Genomic DNA, 12,980 nt, shown 5'->3' on the forward strand with positions numbered 1-12,980 from the left:
CGCGATCCGTCGTCGAGAGAAAGGAGTTGCGAGTCTCTCGAAAAGTCATTTGTAACAAATTTTGAACGAGATCAGCTGCTGCAGCCCGCCTTATGTACACAACGCGATACTTACAATAACAATATGGAAATTTCATTGACCTAACCCGCGCGAGAGTCGAGCACAATAGAACGAAAAATATAATAATAATAATCTTCGGCGAGGCCCGAGCGTCGAGGACAACAATTATGCCGATTTAAGGCACACTATACCCGGAATAGTCGCGCGCGTGCTGCGTTCGTATATATTATTATTATTATTATATTATACATATTGTTCGCCGAAAATAAATCTCAAAAGTATATTATATTATAATGGACGAACATATTATTCGTGTATATTATATACTCTGGAATTCGAAGGCGCTTTGCCCGATGCGAGTCATATTATTATATAGGTAGGTAATAAAAACTGTATCGCCCCGCAGTTGCAGCAGGACTCGCAGCGACGCCGCTTGCTGCCGACTTCGTGAATTATGCGGTTTTCCACCGGCCACTCGATGCATTATTAGCATTATGTAATCGTATAATAAGCCTCGCACAGCGGTAAGATATAGGTATTATATGAGGTAATAATAAAATAATAATAATATACTATACATACAAGATAAACCCGCGGCACCAAGCGTCGGTGACCTCTACGAATTTCGGTAACAAATCGTTCCAAAATCATCTGTTCCTCGTCTTAAATTTTTTTTTATACCTATATACTTATATATAAATATACATAGGTATGCGCATAAACGTCTTACAGTTCTTACACCCAGTCGGCGCGGTTTAGGGTTTTCTTTAATGATAAAACATGTTATATAATAATAGGTCTGTATGATTCAAGTACTGCAGCAGCAGCTACTGACGTATCGCAAATAAAACGTTTCCCTCCAAACCTCAGAACAAAGTTTTTTTTTCAAACAAATCTGATGGCCACTATTTTAAAAACAAAGCACGCATTTATTTATTAAGAACGTGAATAAACTATTTGGAGTTATTGGACATTTTTAATACTGTCGTACAATTTGTTGGAAATACTGATAATTTTTTTTTCGCTCGAACGTTCACCATTATAATATGTTTACATCAACAGTCACATTTTCCTTAGATTTTGAAAAGTACAGAACAATGTACGTAATAATATTTAGATTTACTACGGAAATTGTTGGATAAGTTTTTCTCATACCTAATCTGTTAGAAGTTCGTTTTCTATTTATAAAATTTGTCGATTTTTACTAAGCGATTAACTTTCGATACCTATTAACAATTTACATAAAACTTATTCCCATTGTGATAAAACCAAACAAATATAATGAACAAAAAGGGATAGTATATATTTTTAGAATGAAATTTCCACACATTTCGACTGCATGAAACTTTTAAATATTATGATAACAGATTCGTAAAAAAAGATTACGCGCGGAATACTTAATTTTTCAAAATAATTAAAGTTTATCTTATATAATATTGTTTGTCGTGTCAAGCACGTGCATTAAACACGCGTTTTGAAGATATAATCTTACTTTATATCCTCATACACCTCGACCCCTTGTCATTTTCAACACTCCAATATAGTTTTTTTTTTTTTGAAATATCATTAAGTTATTTATATACGATTTTTATTTACAATTGATTATCTCGTTTAAGTATTTTATTTTACAAAATATAATCGTATCATCGGTGTCATTATGAGAGTTAATGGATTTTTTTTATGATATTACATGCATTTAATAGTTTATATTTCACACGGTTTTTACGTTCAAATATTATTACGATCCATAAATTGGCCAGCTAACAATACATTAAACGCACGCCCACACGGTATAGAAATCGTGATGTGGTGTTGTTCAAGTTTTAGGTTTCAAGAATGACTTTTTGGAGGCGATCAGATGTGTCTCTTACAGACTACAGTGGCATATTTTTAGAGGAATTTGAGTCATTCGATGTCACAGAGTTACGAAATGGTGATGATCGTGGGGTGTGGTGATAGAAAACGGTGATAATAATATATGGTTTATAGATTATTCCAACTATACATATACCTATATGGTATCAGGTTATAGTCTATTCCATTTTTTCTTAAACGAAATCACATTATTAATACTTAGCGAAGTTTCAAGGAGGATGTGAGAACTATAAATTATAATGATACTTATATACATTATATACAGTACAAATATATATGTAAAATGTATAGTGTATAGGCACAATCGCACAACGAATTTGTCGAAGATACATGGCAAGTGTCACTAAGCTAATGAATAAAAATTGAAAACTTCGAATATTATGTCCACACTACGACTAAATAGACAAGCATGTCAGTAAAAACCGATCTGCGCATATGGTATGTGCCCCAGACATGGAATAAACAAGTTAATCTTGAATTCTGTATCAACGCTCCATGTATTTGGGATTTAAATTCCCGTTTATTCCAAGTCTGGTGCACACATGAACATTGATAGGAAAAATACTCGAGTTGGCTGACATGCTAGTTTATTTAGTCATGGTGCACATACAATTCACTATTTGAAACGCCATGTTTAGTGTTAACTGTTTAGAGGTTTCGAGTAATAAGCTCAGAGGGTAGATAGGGTACTTGATAAAAATAAATGTATTATGATATCTTACCCGTCGCGCGATAATAGTGACTATTAAATTGTACAGGTAATAATTAATATTATAATATCGCTCGTGCTGTGGCGACGATATACTATAGCCGAACGTGAAGAATCGTTATTCGAGTTGCGCGTTTACAGACACATATTAATATTAGGTATATGACGCACACTAGCTATATACAAATATACTTTATTGCATAAATTGGTATCATATGCGACGAGACTTGTTGTGTATATTACAATAGGCGTAAGTATTATGCGTACACATTACTATACGAGACATTATAAGTGTTCGCATACGACTGCTAGGGAAATAATAATAATAATCATAAAAAATGTATATGTATATATATATATATGTATATATTATATATACGTATAATAATATATAATATAATATATAAATCGATTGTTGGGTATACGAGCGCAATTACAAAATATAATTGCCGCATTGTCCGGCGGTCGGATTTCCAGGGCTCGGTGAATGGGTTCCTAATTGTTTCTGAAATGAGTCTGACGTACCGTGAAATAGGGTGAATATAATATTCGCCCGACACCGGAGAAACTGTCCATTGTGGCGGCAGCAGCGGGACGCGTTCAATAGGACTCTGATTAACCGGTCGCGTGAGCGCTCTCCGCGTCGCTTCGTCTCGGTAAAAATACGTATCGTCGTAAAAGTATATTATATTTATAAGAGTGTGTGTGTATAGCTATGCCAATTACCATAATTTGGTTTACCGATATATCAAAGCGGTTAGAAAATTGAAAAAACAACATTCGTTCGCTTTACAAGCACCAACATAGTATCATACCTGTTATAGTCGTATTCGTCATATTTATTATTATGATTATTAACATTATTGACGGGTGTAATTGAAAGGATATAATATCCTACTATAGACTCATACACAGCACACATTATTATAATACGCGTATTAACGGCGTCCTGCAGTATAATGTATGGGTAGGTATATAAATATAGGTTCCGATATACGTAATAATAATATACCCGCGTGTGTTATAATGATCTAACGGCGGTGATTTATTTCACGCTCTTTATTATAGTAAATGATGATATGGGGATGGCGGTGGCGGATGACTCTGCCCACACCTGCCGGACAATCGCGTCAGAATTAACCGTACGCAAAGAGGTTGTATGAGCGCGCGTGCGCACACGGGCTCGTGTACAAAAATAATATTATAATATTAATAATAATATAATATAGTAGGTACCTGGTATGACTGATAGGTCTCTTCACGCGCACACCACGACTGCCGAGCCTCTTTGATGTGTGTGCCGTCGTCTGTCGTGACTAAACGATTATTTGTACAGTGCGCGTTATACAATATGTGCATAATATTGGTACTCGTGAAGATGAAAAATTATGTACGTAATATATTAGGTATACATTACAATGTTATATCGTATATAATATAGTATCGTACTGCTCACACCCTAACACGAGGGCTGCGTAATACAATACAATATTTAACGAACGGTTTACCGCGACAACAAGATCCGTATCATGAAATTGTTCATGATGGCGAACATTTCAAAATTGGTTATCCCATCAGCTAACTGCAGCGCAGAAAATGATTAACCTTCAAATGTGCGATCACTCGGAAGAAAATATTTGGATTTGTAAGGTTGCTATATCAATATAAATGTACCTATACTTCTTCCATGAAAACGACTTCGGGGAAAAGTAAATTTCAGAAATATTGAGATTTATCTATAATTGTTGTTGCACCAAGCGAATTGTTATATTGTACAATATTATTCGTAAAGCTGCAGCTATAGTCCACTGTTGTCTGTTGCCGTGTGCGCGTATTTTGCGAAGACCGCTTGAAATGATACTCCCCGATTGGACAATTCACGTGGTCAACCAATTTATACCACAGGTTACCGTTAAGTTATGATAATTATTGATCCGTGACCAGAAATATATAGTGTATACCAAACCCTGTTTACAGAACCACAAAAAACGCGAACACGGCAACAGACAGTGGAATATCAACTATTATGTTATTGTCGCGTTTGCGCGGACTCGGCGTATAAAGCCGCGAATTTGCAGTTACGGTGTGTGTTGTATTGTGCGAGGGCGTGATAACTACAACGGTACTGCTGGTTACCATATTGGTTTTTAAAGTCGAGCTGTTGTCAATTATCGGTATACTCGTTTGCAACTTGGTTATTATATTATATACGATACTATAAAAACGTAACATGTCCAACCACATTACGATTTGATCGTCACGACGTAGCTGTGAATCCGACCTAACATCATTAACTTATACCAATTACCACGTTGGAGATAAAATAAATGAGCGACATGATTTTGGACGATGCTGCTGTGTCAAAATAATCATGTCTTTTGGTAAATGAATATGAAGTAGCTATCGTTGACATTTTGTTATGAACTAAATAATACGACGATTATGGTTAGAATACAATGATGATCTCGGAGTACATTGAAGTGTCAGTTTTGTGAATGTACACAGCTCAAAAACTATAAACGTAAGCAATTGTATTAACTTTGTCAAAATGATATTACATATAGGTACAGTAATGTAATGTGTTTCATCTCAACCCGATAATTTATTTTATTTTTTAACATTGTATCATGTTTTTTACTAAATCTTCGACAACTGTTTGATTATTCACGCTGCAGTAGGTACACATAAGCACATTTTGCAGTATGTTTTTTATATAAAGATTTACTATTTACGCTTTACGACGAATATAAATGGCTATATTATACTATTATATATATATACGTATATAATATATATAGTTACAAAGATTTAAAAACGATATTAACGTTTATTAACGATATATGTATAATATATATTTTTTTAAAAACCATTGATTTACTGTTTCCTTCGTTAAAAAATTTCTCCTTGTTGTTCGGTATGACAGGCTTCGATCATGTGGTCTTGTTCTTAAAAGAGTAATCACAGCTTATGCATAATTCCATGTTAGATGATATGAGATACAAATATCTGATACAGTGGTGGTATAATAGCTGTTAATTTCTGATTTAAAGAGAAACTGTTTAAAAGGGAGAGATTTTTATTTCTTTTTAAAAACTTGTTAGTTGACGTAAAATATGAACCCTTGAACCTTTGGCCCTTGATTACTTGGATAATATCACTATAATATCCTCTCGGTTGTGCGAATACAATTTTTTGTCAATATACGTACAATATGAAAATACTAAGAATTATGTTTAGTTATAAATTTAAAATATATACCATATAGATACTTCCACTTGTAATATTATATTATATTGTTTCTCGAGACGCGCGCGTATTAATGGATTTCTTTTCGTGACCGTCCAATATAGTATATTAACCACGACAAGTATTATAGTGTTATAAACTGGTATATAGCCATATAGGCGTAATACTTCTTCCTACTTACCTATATATTATTGTATTGTAGGTAGCACAATGAGGTGGTAATTGACGACGACTTATAAGCCGTAATAATACAATATAAATACAAAGAATGTCGACGACAGTGGTGGTATACAATTACAGCGATCTGTTGCGCTTGTGAGATCGATTATTATTGTACTTCATTATTAAGGGGTAAGTATGTATATTATCTATATAATATAACTATAAGAGTATATCATCAAGAGTATATTAATAATATGAGATACTATGATTTTTTTTGATCCGCTGCCTCTGCATAACAAATTATATACATGGTTCTCTAAATGTTGTGTTACAAAATGTAGTCCTTTATCATATTCCAATATTTATTGTATCTTCTAATTTTGAATGACCCTGTGCTGCAGATGTATGCTTAATTCGTTGAACACATCGACAGAGGCCAGATGGAGTATGGTTTATTAAATTATATTCCTATTCTGTTATCACCCGCAGACGTCGATCGTGGACGAAACGTATACAAAATATATTATAATACTGCAGTCATCGGTGCAAAACGTTTATAATCTATCTAGATTTTCATGGAAACCTTTTCGACGTGCAATAGTAATACGTCTGTTTGAAAAACTGTTTAGTCATCAAACATCTAATCAATGTATAATTTACTATTTGTATTAACCTCCTTAGAACTCGCGTATATATACAATATAATACACATACTCGTATAGGTATTAGGCACATTATTGGAATGCAATAACGTACCATATTATATTCATTTATATACAGACACGAATATATAAAATATATACATATCACATTGATAACATAATTATTATTAACATAATATGGTTCTACAGCGGTGAACTTTGTATGGCTAATAAAATAATACGTCTATATTTAATAAATTAAATCAACTGTGAATTAGAGTTTGTAGTCTACTTGATATCAACTTTTAATAAGTACCTTTTTTTTTCACAAATAAAAAATGGTCTACATTAACAAAATAGTTTTAAATTGAGCATATTTTATACCAGATAATTTTGGCGAATGCCATATATTTAGAATTTTAATTGGTAGACAACATTAACCATATTAATCACGTTATTTTTCATTAATATTTAATAATTATAAATATATATTTGTTTTGGCTATAACTTATTAGTAGTAATTTATAATATTGTAAGTACCTTCAACTTTCAAGATTAAGTTAAGCAATTTTTATAATATCAAGTATTTTATATGCGCTATAAAAATAAACTATGTCAACTAAAAATATTTAAATAATAAAAATAAATAAACAACAGTGGAATAATGATTAGAGAAAACAAACTAATCCAACATCTAAATTTAAAAACTGTAATATTTAATATCACTGGTACATATACAGAGTGTGTCAGTAAGTTTTCCCTGTACGTTATTATAGTGGAATGAAAAAACAAAATTACGTGCCCATACTGTATTTGCTGGATTTCTCTTTTTCTATCCGCTAAGATACGACTGTACAGATTTGAAGTCTTGTAGATTTATGTTTAATATGCACTATATTAGGTATATAATATTAGTATCAATGCAGCTAACAAGTAACAAGAAAACAAAATAATAATATGTATTATTCTCTAATTATGCGTGTATATGCGCTTGCGTATATAATATATATGTTTAGTATTTTTGCACGTGACCGAAGAGTGATTATGTTTTCTAAAAAAAATAACTAATCCATTTATTGAATAGGTAGATACCTACTCGTAAAATATCATTATTATATTCTACCAACGTATTTGGTCGTGTCTGCTCAACTTCCGTAGAAAATACGATAAGGACGCCCTGCGTGAAGTTCTGTAGGAGCAATCCACTCGGCCACAACAAACAACATGTCGATTTATATTACATATACACATATATACATTGTATTATACATATATATATAATACTAGTCCGATACCAATTTTATAATTCATTAAGTGTAATAATTAATAAAACAGAATCAACAGTAAACAGATCATTAATAAAAATAAAAAATAAAAATGTATATACATATATAAATGTATGTATATAATCATTCCCCTGACCTATGAACCATACATCCGTTAAACTTTGATTTGGACCAATTATCAACACTTAAATGATAAAACTGGCGTGCACACACGCGCTCCCACAGACACACGTTGCACATATAATGTAATAATTTATTATAAAATTATACACGCACATATTATAGTGCACACCTATATGGATTTATGATATTACCGAACTCCTGTGATAAGCATTCAAACTAATTATGGATTTATAGAGTTATTGCCTTGGTCGTTAATTTCGACAGCCTGATAATATTATAATATCTACGCTCAGACTACGGAGGAGCTGCTGATACAGTCCATCCCAATTTCCTAGCGGCTGTATACGGTTATTATAATATAATAATAATATAGATAATTAATATTTTATAATAAGGTATTAAATATCCAAACGAAAAACAACACATTATTAGTTTCGTTAAAATGTATTATCGCGTACCTATACAGATTACAGGGTGTTTCTGAAGTATGTGAGGTAATTGGTATACGCATACTCACTGTGATGTCACAATGAAGTTTTTTTCTAACTTCAAAATCTGGGTTTTTCAAAGTTATTTTTAGAATGTAAAAATAAACACTCTAGCCGTATTTTTTACAAAATTTTCATACGAATCGAGATGTCACATAGTTTTTGCGCTTATTGTCGCGCGTTTTTCGCGTTCGAGTCACCAACTATGAAAAAGTCACGTGACACATCGATTTGTATGAGAACACTGCAAGATAACCAGTGGTTATAATTATTTGTTGTCGTTGAACATACATGATTAACTAATAAAAAAGATGAAATAATAATAAAATTAGGGCTAACAGAGTTTTAAATGACCGAATAAAGAAAGTATTTCCAACCAATCCGCACCAAATATCTATTCTAAATTACACGAATAGCTTACAATTTTCTTCAAAACACTAATGTGAATTGTGTTGGTTAAAAATCCCATCTTTTGTAAATGCAGCTTTGTCAGTAAATAAAATATTTTTTAAAAAATAAGGGTTTATTGTAATCTTATCAATAATTGCAAAAAAAAACAACCTAGCAGGATAGTAGTGTGATATAGTAGTTCTTGAACTTGTCGCTAATGATAAGGATACATATTGTTTTAGTGTAATAATCTCCATATTACTGAAGAAGAAATCTTGAGGCCATACGTCGAACACCAAGTTCCAGATCTTCATATATAGTAAATCAAATACAAATCCTTTGTTCGCTACATTGCGTAGAATACCTACTCGGGGTCCAAGTCTTGGACTCCAAAATCATTCACAGGTCTCAAGTTACCTTTCATCTCTAACAATTATAATGACATAATAAAGTTAAAGTTAATTTAGTAAAGTTATGATTTTATTTTTTTACCTAGATTCCTGAAACAAATAACATACTCATACATGTATTGCAATAAATTCGATTATTTAAAATGTTGTTACTTTTTATTAGTTGACAATGTAAAACAATGTGTTAATTAATTATGTATGTTCAATGGCAACAAAATATATCACTACTGGTTATCTTGCTGCAGTGTTTTCGTATAAATCGATGTGTCATACGAGTTTTTTTTTAGTTGGCGACTCGAGCGCGAAAAACGCGTTACAAACGCAAAAACGATGTGACATCTCGATTCGTATGAGAGTTTTGCATAATATTACAATAATATTATAAAAATTAAAAATAACTTTAAAAACCTAGATTTTGAAGTTAGAAAAAAAATCTTCATTGTGGCATCACAGTGAGTATGCTTATACTAATTTCTTCACACACTTCAGAAATATTCTGCATAAATATTATATATATATATTAGTTATTATATATATATATATCTATTATGTGCTATATACAATAATAGTAAAACGTCAAAATGATGTGTATGCCGAATATGATATTTTTTATATCACTGAACTTTTATTATAATATCATATAATAAAATAAAGGTTCTATTGTGACTTAAATTTACTTTTAAATTAAATACTAACTACGCATCGGTCTTTATAAAAACCTTTAATGGTATGAGTTCAAAATAATATAATATATACCACTGCTGCTGTTATGATTACAGTTATTATTAAATCACAATTATTTATGAATTATCAGATATTTTCTGTGTTATTAGACTTTTTTTATCATATTATTAAAATATGTGACGTTTAATAAATAATTAATAAGAATGCATTAAACCCGAAACTAAACATGAATTCAAACAATTATTAGGCATACCTATAATATGTTTATATTTTAAATAACTAAATAACTATAGAAAAACGTAGTAAATACTTAATTCAGTTATAAAAAATAATAAGTTAATGGCATATGGTTAATGGTTGACAAATATTATTGTTTGTTATAAAAGTTTAAAAAATAATTGCCAAGAAGTTAAGCTTAAAAGTTGTTTACCCGCGCTACAGATATTTTACTTAAATGTAGCGCACTTCATTTAACGCTACTATATATTATTAAATAAATTGTCGACTAATTCATTTATTCGTTATTTGTTTATCATTATTTTCAGACGACAGGCTTTTTATGTGCGTAGCTCATGCGTGTCATACATTTTCCGTAAAAAATGTGTGACGAATGACGATTCTATAGAAAAGTGTCACAAATGTCTCATTGAAAACTGGAATAGTTATATATAAGTATTATAGGTACTAACATCTGTTCACTGATCTGGATGTGACGTTTTTTTAAATAAATTCATTAGCTGTCGTGTAATTATTATAATAAAATAAATCTTTTAATTTTATATTAATATTGTACTACTTCATACTTGTCATATTTTGTGACACGACATAATATGGGTTATATATACAGTGACGCTAACCGAAAAATGTCTAGCATCCTAAAGTATTTCGTTACACTAGGTGTATCTATATTCTATATAATATGCTGTAGCGACACTATTATGTCAAACACTCCAAATAAAGTAGCGTACTACAATAATTGTGTATAGCGACCACTGCCTGTACACTAAATGATACTGCGTTATACAGCAAGTTGAATTAGCGTTTATCCACAATAAATAATATTACTTAAGTATAATAATATTACAATATTATATATTTCGTCGTCACCCACGATTACGAGTAATGCGTTTGCAATGGGAGCGTGGCGTAAAAAATAAATCGTATAAATGATGGAGATTGGAGTTGACATCATTAGTCACGCCGGAAACTTGGATCGTAAAAACCGTAGTTAGATTTCGGTCAACATCACCGTCGTAGGATACAGTGTTAATAATACAATTTAATAGGTAGGTGTATCGACGATACGATCGATAACTACTGCGCATATTTAATATAATATATTGTGTATTGATTATTTTAGTGTTTTCGGAAGCTCGTAATTTTCGCAATAAAAACCTCGCGGGTCGCACCACTGCAACAGAGCGGGATACACTGCAAACGTTTATTTTTCATTCATTTAATATACAATAATAATATAATGTTACACTGAGTAGTTAAGCGTCTCGGTAATATACATAATAAAATGATATCGAGTTGACGAATTTTTTTTATGGAGCAATATACTACTTAGGTATACACCTTTATAATATTATAATAGTGATTGTGGCCGTAAAAATCGAGAAAACTACGATTACACAATATTTATTGTATACCTATATGCGTATATGTATAATGTGTATAAGCGCGGCGGGGGCGGTTACAATATTTTTTTTTACATTTTATTAAACACTGTTTATATACATGTATGTATGAGACGGCCGTAAAAAAACGTATAGGTATTAGACACCTATATATAATGTTATAGGTAACGCAGTTTACCCACATATAACAAGTTGAAGGATAAACGGTCTGCGGTCTTAAATGCCTACACACACACACACACACACACACACACACACACTACACACAGGATAATCTGGTGACTCGCTGTCTGGCTGCGAGTCAATACTATACCACGTCCGAAGACGTGCGGGGTTAGGTTTTTATTTTTATTAATATTTAACGACCACCGTTTTAAATTTATTCTAAACGCTACTATAGCACACCGTGTACGGTCGCATAATAATAATAATAATATATAGGTATAGGTATAGGTAGAGAGCTATATAAATATAACGACATACGACGACGGCTGATTAGGAATTGTTTCTCGTTTCCTTTATACTAAATCGAATAATTATTATTTTATTATTTTTTTTCATCTCCCGTATGGTATATACGGGTCCGGGACTGCATCCGAAACGTGATGTCTAACCTATTTGATATTACATATATTATAATATACGCATCGAGGTCGTAAACGACCGCGCGCGTATAATAATTTCCGGCCGCAATCGAAATTTTTATGACAAATCGTAAATTCACACCTATCAATAAACATATATAATATATATTATACAAAGGGGATAAAAAAAAAACCTCGAAACAAACACTTTTATACTATGTATAATATAATACGTATAACCTACGGTATCATATTATACATATAGAACATTATACGACCGCCGTATCAGCATCAGTAGTGGCTGCAGCCTAATTGGCGATGGAAACCGAGAAATCGATATTAAAAATATAATGTACGTTATAATATGGTTACGATACATATTATATACATACTCGTATATTTATATATATATATATATGCCATAGTACGTATTTCATTAATGAACGTCATAAAAGTAAGAATGCAGTCCTCGTATACATGTGTGGTATTATAATAATGCGACGTATACACTGCAGCACTGCGATCGTGTGGGTTTGATTAAGATCCGATATCGATGTTTTCACATGTTTTTTATTAAACTTATATGTTTTTTTCGTACTTACCTATTTTCGTTTTCCCATAAAACTATATAAGTACCGCATGGTCGCCCCGAAACACGTATACATAATATACCAACGATGAA

Source organism: Diuraphis noxia, unplaced genomic scaffold (genome assembly GCF_037042655.1).
Source record: "Diuraphis noxia isolate RWA-SAM2 unplaced genomic scaffold, SU_Dnox_SAM2 contig0005, whole genome shotgun sequence".
NCBI classification, from domain to species: Eukaryota; Metazoa; Arthropoda; class Insecta; order Hemiptera; family Aphididae; genus Diuraphis; species Diuraphis noxia.